This window comes from Cupressus sempervirens, chromosome 6 (genome assembly GCF_028749045.1).
Source record: "Cupressus sempervirens isolate cs-2001-9-10 chromosome 6, ASM2874904v1, whole genome shotgun sequence".
NCBI lineage: Eukaryota > Viridiplantae > Streptophyta > Pinopsida > Cupressales > Cupressaceae > Cupressus > Cupressus sempervirens.
In genome coordinates, this window is record NC_143123.1 from 563,894,835 (window position 1) to 563,908,452 (window position 13,618).

The following is a 13,618-nucleotide window of genomic DNA, read 5'->3' on the forward strand; positions in this document are numbered from 1 at the left end:
ATAGAGGTGATCTAACATCAAGAAATAGGGTGCTAATTGTAGGATCATTTTTGAGATATTATATTGGGTGAATTAGTTAAATCTCTTGATAGAGTAGTCCTAATAGGCTATATTGAAATCCTCTAACAAGGTGCTTACTTAATTTTGAGTTAATGTCCTTTAGTTAGGCACACTTCTAACAAGGTGTTGAAATCCTTTAATAGGGTAAGACCAAATAGCCTTTGTAAGCTTTTAATGGGGTAGACCTTTCATAGGGTAGATCATGTTTCATGATCAAATATTGTAACCTTCAGTAGATACACTTTAGTACTACAGTACTGAAAATTTGTGGGTGTCATCCCCACCCCAGTTTTACCTACTCATTGGAGGGTATTTGGGTAATCATATCTTGTGTCATATATGTGTAAATGCTTATGTGTTTACATATTTTAGATGTACATTCTTTAAATGGAATTTTAGGTTACTTTTTGATTGTGATATAGATGTATGGTGAATGTTTTTATGGGTAAAAGTTTGAAGCATTGAACCCCCCTCCCCCCCTAAAGTTTACCTTTCCTACTATTATTATAGTAGAACATTTGAACCATTTGAAGTAGGTCTTGAGAAGACTTCATGATCACAAGTTGATCATCAATTTGGAGAAATGCACATGCAAAGAGAACTCACCTTTTTGGGATTTGTCATATCAAAAGGGACACTAAAAATGGATCCAAGCAAAATGGAAGCAATTATCAATTGGCCTCCTCCCAAAAACAAAGGTGATCTAAAGAGTTTTCATTGTTTGCCCACATTTTATAGAAAATTCATAAAGAACTTGATTTGTATTAAGAATTAAGATAACAATACCTGGTGTAGAACCTACAGTATTGTGAATTAATTGAAAAACCATTAAAATGCCACAATAGATGATTTGCAAGCCAAAAGTGATCCATTCCATTCAAAAATAGAGTTTATACAAGTATGATGGATCCCAAGGGTCATCACTATTCCTTGGAAATGAAAATTAAGACTCCACAAGATAATTAATTATAAAATAAATTTGAAAAACTATAAAAAACTACAAAAATCTATATTAAAAAATATGTGTACTTGTAGAAGTCATAACTTTCTACTCATAGCTCGAAAAAACAAACCGTTAAATTTTTTGGAAAGATCTTCTAAAGTTCTACATTTTTTGTTTGAAATCTTAGGCCTAGAATTATAACTTCTTGTCATTGCTAAAGCCTAAAAATGCCTCAGAGGCCTCTAAAAATGAAAAATACTAGAACATATAAAATACCATAAAATAGATTTCAGTATTTTCTCATTTTTTCTTGTGCCAACATCTTCTACATCTTCCTAGACTATGTTTTGATCATTCCTTCCCCCTTGAGAGGAAATGGGCCTCACTTTGTCTAGACTTTGTATCAGATGTGGAAAATGAAGTAGGATTTGTTCACATGTAAGCCACTTTCCCTATTGAAAAAAATGTACTACTTTCACCACATGATATAAATAGATTGTCTAGTTCCTCAAATTCTTCATGAAAACCTCCACAATTTGATCACTTTGGAGTGGATTAACAACTTCTAGATTCAACTCTATATGAATAATTTATCAGCAACATCTACAATGTCTAGTAAAGGATGGAAATATGGCTTCAATACTTCTACATTGAAAACTAGATGGACACCCAAAAATGGAGGCAACATGAGTTCAAATGCATTTTCACAAACTTTCTTGATGATCTTATTGGGACCATAATGAAGATGATGAATCTTTCTATGAGGGCCTTGTAAAAGTTCCTTCTATAAATGCAACCATACCTTATCCCTAACCTAAAAATTATGAGGAGTTTGATGTTGATCATACCTCTATTTATACTTCTTAGTGATCTGCTCCAAAATTTCATGAACATAATACTACAAATGATGAATTTTATCAATGAACTTCATAGATTTATCCTTCTCCTTATCCAATCATGGTACCAAGTTAGATTGCATAATTGGGATAGAAACATTTATTGGTGCTAAGGGTTGATATCCAAGACAAACTTCAAATGTGTTATGGCTAGTTGAGCTATGAATTTCCCTATTGTAGCTATGTTGCACATATGGAAGGCTCTCATCCCACGTGCAAGGATGTTTGGAGTGATACATATGAAAAATTTGAATAATCATTCAATTAACAACCTCTGTTTGACCATCTATTTGAGGATGGAATGCAGTAGCCTTTGTTAGTTTTGTGTCCATCATTTCCCATAATGAAGACCAAAATTTACTGACAAACCGAATATCCCTATCTAAAATAATGGTTTTTGGTAGCCCAAAATGAACCCAAACATGCTCAAAAATGATTTTTACAGTTTCTTCTGTAGAGATTACTTTCTATAGGCCACCAAGATTGTCGTTTTTGAAAATCTATCTACTACAACATATACACAATCAGGCCCATGTTTTTTGGTAGGAAGACTAGACATAAAATCCATTGAAATTGAATTCCAAGGTTTATCTAGAATAGAAAGTGGTAAATATAAACCCAACTTATGATTTCTAGGCTTTGCAATAACACACACCGTACATGCTTGAATGTATTCTATCACATCATTTTTCATTCTTGGCCAGTAAAAATATATTTTTAGTATAGCAATAGTCTTACCTATTCCAAAATGACCAAAAACCTTACTATAGTGAGCTTCCCATATTAACTTCTTACTCTCTTCATTAAGAACACAAATCAAAGTGGAAAAGCATGCCATCTTGTAAGTAATAATCAATCACATATTTACCTTCCATAAGCTGAGTATAAACATTAGAAAATTGATTATCATGGCCATACAAGTGGGCCCAATTTTCTATTTGGTGACCACATGATTCTAATACCATACTTATTCTTGTAATTGGCAGCCTACTCAAATAATCTACTACCTTATTGGTGCTTCCTTTCTTATGGTGAATGTTGAGATGAAATTGTTGAAGATAAGATGACCATCTTTGGTGCCTGTCATTTTGTAATTTACCTTGTGTTTGTAAAAATTAAAGGGGTTTGTAATCTACGTTCTACACACTATATCAAAATAAGTATCACTATGGTAGCCAATTGGATGTCTATGTTGCATGAGGACTACTCCCAAGGCATATTATAATGCATCAGTTTGAATTCAAAAGATTGTTGTAAATTAGGAAGAGATAAAATAGGTGCAGAACATAACCTTTGTTTCTACTCCTCAAATGCTTGTTGTTGAGCACCTGCCCACTTGAATTTTTCTTTCATACCTCCTCATAATGACTTTTTCAAAGGCCAAGACAAATGTGAAAATCCAAACACAAATTTTTGATAAAAGTTAGCTAACCCCAAGAAGTTATGCAACTCTGTGAGATTCCTTGGAGCAGGCCAGTCTTTGATTATTTGGATCTTTCTAGGATCAACATGAACACCTTCACTATCAATAAAATATCCCAAGTACTTAATACTTTTCATACCAAAATAACATTTTTCCTTATTTGTATAAAGTCCATGGTCTTGCAATGTAGACAATATCTATTCCACATGTTGTAGATGTTCTTCCCATGTTTTATTGAAAATTAGAATATCATCCAAATACACAACTAAAAAAGAGTCAATGAATGACCTAAGCACATCATTCATCATCCTCATAAATGTGGTTGGGTCATTTGTGATGCCAAAAGGCATCACCAACCATTCAAATAATCCCTCTTTCAATTTAAAAGGGGTCTTTCATACATTTATTGGATCAATTGGTACTTGGTGGTATCCAGACATCAAGTCAATTTTGGTGAAGAATTTTACCCCTCTAAGCTAGTCTAAGAGATCATCTATTCGAGGAATTGGATATCTATTTTTTATAGTAATCTTATTCAATGATCTATAATCAATACAGAGCCTCCATGTACCATTCTTTTTCTTTGCAAGAACAATTGGGCTACCATAGGGAGATGCACTTGGGTAGATATGTCCTTTCTAAATCAATTCTTGTATCTTCCTTTTTATCTCATCATTTTTAAGAACTGACCTCCTATTTACTAGCTCATTAGGCAATGGGATTCCTGGTATCAAATCAATAGAGTATCTAACTTGGCAATGTGAGGGTACCCCTGTTGGTAACTCAAACACATTCTGAATTTTTGTTAAAATATGATCCATTGATCTTTTTTTTTTTGTTGTGATGGATAGCATGGAATGAGAATTACACACACTTTTCTTATCTTCCTCAAAAAAAATCATCAATAACGCAAATGTACTAGTTTGGGCTATTAATCTTCTGCATTGTTTTGCACTAATCAAAGATGTAGAGTGTGTAGAATTTCCTCTGGAATCCTATACTTTTGTCCACCTAATTTAATTTTCACACTTCATGGTCTAGACTCATACACCCCATGATGTTGATACATGTATGGCTGTCCTAGCAAAATATCACACACATCAAGAGGAGCTAAATTACATATCACCTCATCTTTGAATGGTTTAATGGAATATGATAGATGACACCGCTTATTTACTTGAATATCTCTCCCTTGGCTCATCCATCCCATAGAATATGGTTGTGGGTGTGATGTTGTCTTCAGATTCAATCTTTTTATAATCTCAGTGGATATTAAATTCTTTTGACTACCACTATCAACAATAAAATGCAAAGCTTTTCCTCCTACCCACATTTGTGAACAGAACAATCTCACTTCATCATGAGAAAATACCTTTGCAGTGGCCACTATGGCATATGGGTTAGCCTCAATGATTTTTTCATCCTCCTTTTATTTTCCAAAATTTTTCACCTCAGGTGCAATAGCTTCTTCATGAGTTTCCATCATTAAATTCTTTATAGTTCTACAATCTTTAGTGTTATGAGAGGAGCTTTTATGGACTTTACACCATATACCCAAGTCTTGCCTTGTTTTCTTTATGTCCCATGTCTTCTTTGCTAGTGCATTTGGAGATGGTTCTATGTTTTTCTATTTTCCCATTAGCTTATTACCTTCACCTTTCTATTTTTTGTTCATTGGATTTTCCCTCCTCCCTTTTTGTTTGAACTTCTCCTCAATTCTTGATGCATATTTGAAAGCACTAAACAATGTCTCTATATTCAAGAAATCCATTTCAGTCTGAATATATCTATGAAGACCACTCTTATACTTCAGAACTCAATATTTTCCTAAGTCTTTAATACCAAGCTTTGTAGAGAGAGCATGAAATATGTTGGTATACTTTTGAACTGATTGGTCTCTCTTTTGTCATAGTAATTGTCATTGTATATATTTCTATTCATAGGTATCCTTAGGGTAATATTCTTGTTTTATATGCTCTACAAATTCTTCCCATGTGTTTTTTCCATCAAACATCATATAAAATTCATGTTCATCCTAAGCCTCTTGGTTTTCTTCAGTTGTTAAGTGAACCTCCCATGCCAACTTCACATGATTCTTAGCTTTGAGGAGGGAAAAGGTTATATTTTCAATATTTGAGAAATTATTAACACAAAATCACCTCTCCAATTTGGACAACTAGTCATTAACAACATCTACATTGATTTTTCCTTGAAAAGTTGGAATATCAAAATTTACCTACACCTTGAATGGCGTTTTCCCACCAAATTTTGGATTGCTCAAACTGGCTTGTGCCTCTCATTTTCCAATCATCTCTAAAATAAATTTCATCATTTCTTCACATTGCTTATTTAATGCCTCTTCCAATAGTGTTTTGAAGGATTCATCTATCCCCTCGGTTTGCTGTTTTTCTAGCTACAACCATGTGCATCTCAAAGGAAGATAATTTGAGAGATCTCTTGTGCCCAATCCAAACCTTCAATAAGCTAACCTTGTATGATGGGACATACATGAGTGAACAAGCTCTAATACCACTACTTTATATTAAGAATTTAGATTACAATACCTAGCGTAGAACCTATAGTATTGTGAATTAATTTAAAAACCATTAAAATGCCACAATAGATGATTTCCAAGCCAAAAGTGATCCATTCCATTCAAAAATAGAGTGTATACAAGTATGATGAATCCCAAGGGTCATCACTATCCCTTGGAAATGAAAATGAAGAGTCCACAAGATAATTAATTACAAAATAAATCTAAACAACTACAAAAAATACAAAAATCTATATTAAAAAATACATCTTCTTGTAGAAGTCATAGCTCAAAAACACAAACCATCAGAATTTCTAGAAAGATCTTCTAAAGTTCTACATTTTTTTTTTGAAGTCTTGAGCATAGTGCTACAACTTCTTGGCCCTATTGAAGCCCAAAAATGCCCTCGAGACCTCTAATAATGCAAAATACTAGAGTGTAGAAAATACCAAAAAAATAGATTTTGGTATTTTGTCATTTTTTCTTATGCCAACATCTTCTACATATTCATAGACTCTATTTTGATCAGAACTTCAATCATATATGTGCTCCTATGCTTGATAGAATCAAAGGAGGTAAGAAAACTAAATTATTTTGGACTAATGAGGAAAACAATTCTTTTGAGTATTTGAAGAATAGAGTTCCTCAATACCCTATCTTGAGCTTGCATGATTTTAAGAAGGTGTTCACTATTGAAATAGATTCTAGTAATCTAGCCATTGGTGCTATCATTAGTCAAGAAGGCAAACCTATTGCTTTTTTCTCTAAAAAATTAAATGATGCTAAGAAAAGATACTCAAATGATGACCTTGAATTGTATGTAGTAGTATAGGCTCTCAAAAAGTGTAGACATTACCATTTGCCAAAGGAATTTGTTGTTTATACTAACAACCATGCACTAAGCTTTTTGAATTCTTGGGAAAAGTTAAGTGTGAAGCATATCAAGTGGATAGAGAAACTGTAGGCATACACTTTCACATCAAAGCACAAGAAAGGTCAAGGAAATAAAGTGTTTGATGCCCTCAATAGAAGGGTTTTCCTAATTTAAAAAGTCCAATTATAGAGCATTGAGATTGATGCCCTCAAATATCTCTATGAAGGAGATCCAAACTTTGGAGAAGCATTTAAGGTTTGTTCTAAAGTAATAGGAAAATATCACACTAATTTTTTTGAATACATTATTCAAAATGATATTTTATTCAAAGATTCTCAACTTTTTATACCAATATGTTCTATGAGACTGAACATTATTAAGGAGAAGCATTGTGGTGGCATGGGTGGCCACTTTGGCATTGATAAATTATATGAACAGATCAAGAGGTGTTTCTATTGGCCTAAAATGTCTAATGACATTAGGAAATTTGTGGAAGGTTTCACAATATGTCAATAAGCTAAGTGTGTATCCACAAATCAGGGGTTATACTAGCCTTTGCTAATACCTACTAGGCCTTGGTATTCCATTTCAATGGATTTTGTAATGGGGCTTCCTAGAAGCAAACAAGGATTTGACAGTGTATTTTTTATGGTAGACAAGTTCAATAAAATGGTGCATTTTGTTCCATGCAAAAGTACTAATGATGCCTCACACATTGCTCACATTTTCTTCAAAGAAATTATAAGATTTCATGGCTTACCAAAAAATATTGTTTCAAATAGGGATGTGAAGTTGAAAGGACATTTTTGGCATACACTTCACAAGAAATTGGACACAAATTTAACATACAACTCTACTTATCACCCACAAACTGATGGGCAATTAGAAGTGGTGAATAGGTCACTTGGATATCTTCTTAGGTGCCTAACTAAATAATATAATCAAATTTGAGATGTTATACTCCCTTCAAACTTTTCTTCCAATGATTCCTTAAATTGGTCCACTAGCAAGACACCTTTCCAATTAGTGTATGGTCTACATCCTAGAGGCCCATTGGATCTAATAAACCCACATTTAGACTTTAGAGTTAGTGCTTAGATAGAAGACTTAGCAAAACTCATCAAATGATTCTAAGAAGAGGTAAAGCCTAAAATGCTAAAAAAAAACTGAGTGGTATAAAGAATGTGTAGATAAAAGGAGAAGAGAACTCCATTTTCAGATTGGAGATAAAGTTTGGGCATATCTCAGAAAAGAAAGGTTACCAAAGGGAAAGTATTCTAAGATACACCTAAAGAAGGTTTTCCCATGAATTTTTTTGCACAAAATGGGAGAAAATACTTATGAAATATCCTTTCCCCCTACACTCTCTATTTCTCCAATCTTTAATATAGCTAACCTAACTCTCTACAAAGGTGATGTAGGTTGTGATATTGCAAGTACCTCTACAAGTTCAGATCATGTTAATACATCAGATTTTGTTACAAATATCCCTCCTATAAAACCAGTGACATTTGAGAAAATAATGGAATCTAAAGTCCTTAGGAATATGAGGACTAAAACCAATATGTAGTACCTTATCATATGGAAAGGATTGCCTAACATTGATGCTACCTACATGGCTAAAGAATAGATCCTTCAATATGGTGTCGAGCTATCTTTTTCACGATGCTTAATGGTGGGAATCCTTTCAAACTCCTCCCTTGAAAAGCTAATTTTGGATCAACTCCAAGGTTTTTGGAGATCTTGCAATCTACTAGAATTCACTCAATAGAAGATAAATGTGAGTGTTCATAGGGAGGCCTTTGTTGGTTCAAACCAATTTCAGATAAGATGATCAACATGCTTATTGTTTCAAAATTAACTGCACAAAAGAGATATAATTTTTGGTATTTTCTATTTTTAATTGAATGTGGTTTAACAATGCAACTTTATGAATTCCTAATTTAACCAAGGGTCAGTAAAGAAAATAACAAAGATAGGGTAACAAGAAGTTTAAGAAAATAACATGAAAGGTAAATTCCTAATAGACATAAGCTACAAAAACAACATGTCTATGAATTAAGCCTTTGAAAAGATCAATAGGTGACTAATAAAATATGAGTAGGGCTTCTTTAATTTCACTAATGAAATTGTTGATGGGAATTAAGTAACTATAAGATATTTCACTTTTCATTAGATCACAAGGCCATGGAAAGTGCACCCATGTGAGACAAAAAGCTATGTAGGAATAATAAGATGAGCTCTTCTCGAACTAAGTACGACAGTGAAATTCATAAAACCATAGCAAACACTAGAATTAAAATATAGCATAATCAAATCAATGCAAAAAATACATTGGTTCCATTATTATCATGAACAAGAATCCACAAAAGAAACACACTTGGGAGAGAATAACTACACTCCAAATGAAAGCACCAACAACATATATCATTGCATCAAAATAACGACTTGGAATACATGTTACATTCTTGAATTTATAAAAAATCATCTTCTCATTTGTGTTGAGAATGAGAGATCCCTTTATGCAAACATATGCATCTAAACTAATAAAACAAATCTATTTATGTACAAATTGACTCTCTAACTGGTGCTAAGTAAGACTCCATCCTTATTTATATTATTAAATGGATGCATGAGCCTTTACATGTCTTAAAAAAAGAAAGCATGAGAAAATAAGAAGAAAAAAGCCATTAGATGATGTAGGAGTCTCTAGAGGTGCCAAAAATAGAAGGTCAACCTTCTTTGGATGTTTGTAGGAGTTAAACTATTATCAAAATGTATTTTTAGTGCATGGAAAGCTCTAAATTTGGAATTGGATGTTAACTATCAACACACCTCTAAATTCTTCAAAAACATTTGGTGCAAATTAGAAGAAGTGCACCTTTGAAGTAGCACACCTAGTACACCTATGCACCTTAGAAGCTCAGAAGCTCGAAAGCTCAAATGCTAAATTCACCAAAAAATTAAAGTTCTCAATTTTAAAAATGGGCTCTAGGTGTTTCTCAAATGAGGTCTAGAAGCACTCTAGTGTACTTATTTTTCCCTTTTTTGATGATTTATACCCTCTTTATAGCCAAACACTTTTAGAAGAAGCATACCTTGGAACCTCAAATGCTTGGAAGCTCAATTTACCAAAAAATCAAAGTTCTCAATTTTGAAAGCAACTTTTGGGTTTTTCTTAGAAGAGGTCTAGGAGCACTCTAGTGTACTTATTTTGCCCCTTTTTGATGATTTATATGCTCTTTATAGCCAAAAAAATTTGGAAGAAGTGCACCTGAGAAGCTCAGAAGAAGGGCACCTTGGAATTAGGTCCAAAAAATGCAAAATTTCACCAAATGTCAATTTTCTAGAGTTAGAATTTTTTCAACTTTATAATTTTCCAAAGTTAGATTTGTTTTGCAACTTCAAAATTTTCTAGAGTTAAAAACTTTTTCAACTTCAAAATTTTCCAGAGTTAGAATTTTTTTTCAACTTCAAAACTTTCCAAAGTTAGAATTTTTTCAACTTCAAATTTTTCTAGAGTTAGAATTTTTTTTGAACTTCAGAATTTTCTAGAGTTAGAATTTTCTCAACTTCAGAATTTTTCAGAGTTAGAATTTTTTTCAACTTCAAAATTTTCTAGAGTTAGATTTTTTTTCAACTTCAGAATTTTCCAAAGTTAGAATTTTTTTTCAACTTTGGAATTTTCCAAAGTTAGAATCTTTTTTCAACTTTTGGATGTTATTGACCTTCAACCAAAATGATGTCTAGATGTTTCCCTTTAGACTTTTGGATAGGAGAGGTGATTTCTTGAGGAGATAATAAGTCTAAAGTTTCATATTTTACCCTCACTTCCCTATGGAAATCATGAACTATGACTTCTTGGTCATTCCTTGGTATTTGAAATTCATGGGTTTGGGTGTGATCTTAGCTACTTATAGAAGAAAGGGAAGCCATGGTAATGTTCAGGACCTTAGGGGGCATCTAGATGTTTCAAATATATGCATCGGCATACCTTAAGAGATAATTCATTCACCAAATCTTCAAATTATGTACCTACACACCTTTATGGAATTGTGCAAGGTTCTCAATTCACGAAAAAATCAAATTTCTCTATTTTGAAAATGGTTTTTGAGATTTTCTCAAATGAGGTCTAGTATCACTTTTGTGGACTTACTTTCATTCTTTTGATGATTTATACCCTCTTCAATTCAAAACACTTTCATAAGCTTGACTCCTTTTGCTTCTTCTACCTAAAATTCCAAGGCACCTATGTTGAAGCTTGTCATTAATAGTTGCATTATAAGATAAGGAACCTATTCCAGTTCATGTGTCTAACCTCTGTATCTTTGATCTTTTCTTCTCTCCAATTGGCTAATCCTTCTAGGTCAGAGATTTCTAGGTCTTTTTAACTAGCTTTTTTGGACGTCTTTTGCTCAAAATTTGAAGTTGAAACTTTCATTGGTCCCTAAAACTAGGTAGCCAAAGGCTAGATATTTTAGGGACTGAAATTAGATTTTAAGTTCTTTCCAATGGTGTACACAATTTTTAATTCTGATCTTTAGGTCAAAAGTTATGACCGTGACAAGTTAAGGATGCCTTTTTATCTACACAAAGAAGCAAACATTAATTATCTCATGGTAGAAGACCCATATGAGGACTCCCTAGGACCCAAACTAACAAAATTAGGTCAACACTAGTCAAAATAGATAATTTTCCCCTAATAATCTAGTTTTTTGCACACTAAAAATCACCCTTTCACACTTAAATTCTCTAGTATTGACCTCTAGATTTCTCAGTTAGAGGACTAGGGCTTGATCTCGACTCTAGATGGAGTTCCCAAAATGACCTAGGCCTCAGACTAGGGGTTTGGGAAACAAAAAATTTATGAGGAGACCCTATTTCAAGGAGAAATGGGGCATGTGTTGTGAAACCACAACACATGGCACTACTATTGATCAAATTGACTCAAGTGGTAACTTAAGCTCTAAAGTTCATGGGGAGTATGGTGTAGGGAAACCCCTATAAAGCACAATGTTAGGACTCTCTATAAATCTTTTGAAACAGTAGGTTTTGATTAGGAATGTTGGCTATTCATGTTGACCCACTTGTAAGACCTAGTTCCAGGATTGGCACATTATAAGCCATTGGTCAACTATGGTCAAAGGTGTCGCATAGCCTAAAATATTAGGATAGATTTATTTTTCATGTTTTTACATGTTTTGGTCCATGTTGGATCGATTAAAACCAATTTCAGTTACCTTAGGCAAAGTTGCACTAAAAGTTACAAAGTTTCTAAAAAGTTGTCAAGAAAATTTTAGCAACTTTTTGCAAAACTTGTAATTTGAATTCCCAACGATCATTTTTTGTTTAAATAGTTTTTATAACCATTGGGAAAGCCTACATATCCCTTTCAAGTGGGTGATAGGAATAGTATGTGTAAATTTGCTTTCAAATCAATAAAATGTCAAGTTTTACTACAAAATATGATGCTGCAACTCATTGTGTGGACTCATTCTAACACATAGGTATGGATTGGTGACATTTTTGGATATCTTTGTGACTAAACTTTTGAGTGAACTTGGAATGAGATCCTAAATCACCTTCTAACTCTAGATATCCTAGTTTTACTAATTGCTACCATAGTCTCTTGTAACTACCTAGGGTTTCTCAAATTTATGTTCATATCTTGAGATTATACCATGGGAAATTAATAGCCCTAGATGGAATCCAAGTGTGGACAATTTACTTTATGATTATTTTGGTCTCATGTAAAAAGATGCTGACAGCAAGGAGAAACATAATACCCTAAGCATGCAAAATCCATGTGCATGTTAGGAATGCATAGCAGCAACTTCCACAACTTGCTATAGAAAAGGATTCAAGGCACAAAATCTCATTTATAAGTCTTTTATGTGAGCCCCCTCATGTTCCCATTGTTAGATTGGAGGTTTTTTTAGAGGTTAGGGTACTTCCTTTGCAAATGAAGGCCTAATTGGTTAATCCTTCTAGGTGAGATCATAAGTTTTAAGATCTATTAGATTTCCACAATCCATACTAATGCTTTCAAATTTCTAGATTCGATTGTGTATATTATTTTTACATCAACATTTCGGATCATACTACATGATCCATCATCAGGATGCTAGAGAGAAAAGAAAATTAAAAAAAAGTAGAATGCAGATCCACCAAGCTTTAAGGGGGGGAGGGGGTAGGGGAGGAGAGAGAGTTGACACAACACAACCCCAAACAAAAAAAAAATTAAAAATTAAAAAAACCAAGGGGGGGATGCAAAAGCAAAAGCAGATAAGTCAGAAATGCTGACAGATTAAGTAAGCTTGTGACTCAATATATAAGTAAAGAGAAAGCAAAGGGATAAAAGATGAATCAAAAGAATGATGATAGCCCTCAAGAGCACAATGAAGAAATAAAACAGTTAAAAATAAATTAAAAATAAACAAGACAAAATGAGTAAAGACAAAGAAGCTAAAAAGTATAATAAGAACAATTGAAAAATGAAACATATATACATATGTGCCGATGTATCATATATATATATATATACATATTTGACATATATGTATTATGTATATATACATACTTGGCTAGATATATATATACATACATATATAACGAGGAGCAAATTGTGAAAATATCTATAATATTTATAAACATATATGTGATGTGGGTAAGTGTATAAATCTATATGAATTTATATATACATATTTGTGTGTATGTGTGTCTGTGTCTGTGTGTATGTATAAATATGTACATATATGTATATATGTGTGCGTATATATATGTATATATACACATATGTGTGTTTATATAGATGTGTGTATATACATGTATATATGTATATATGCATAAACATATATACATAGACATACATGTATATACATATATATAT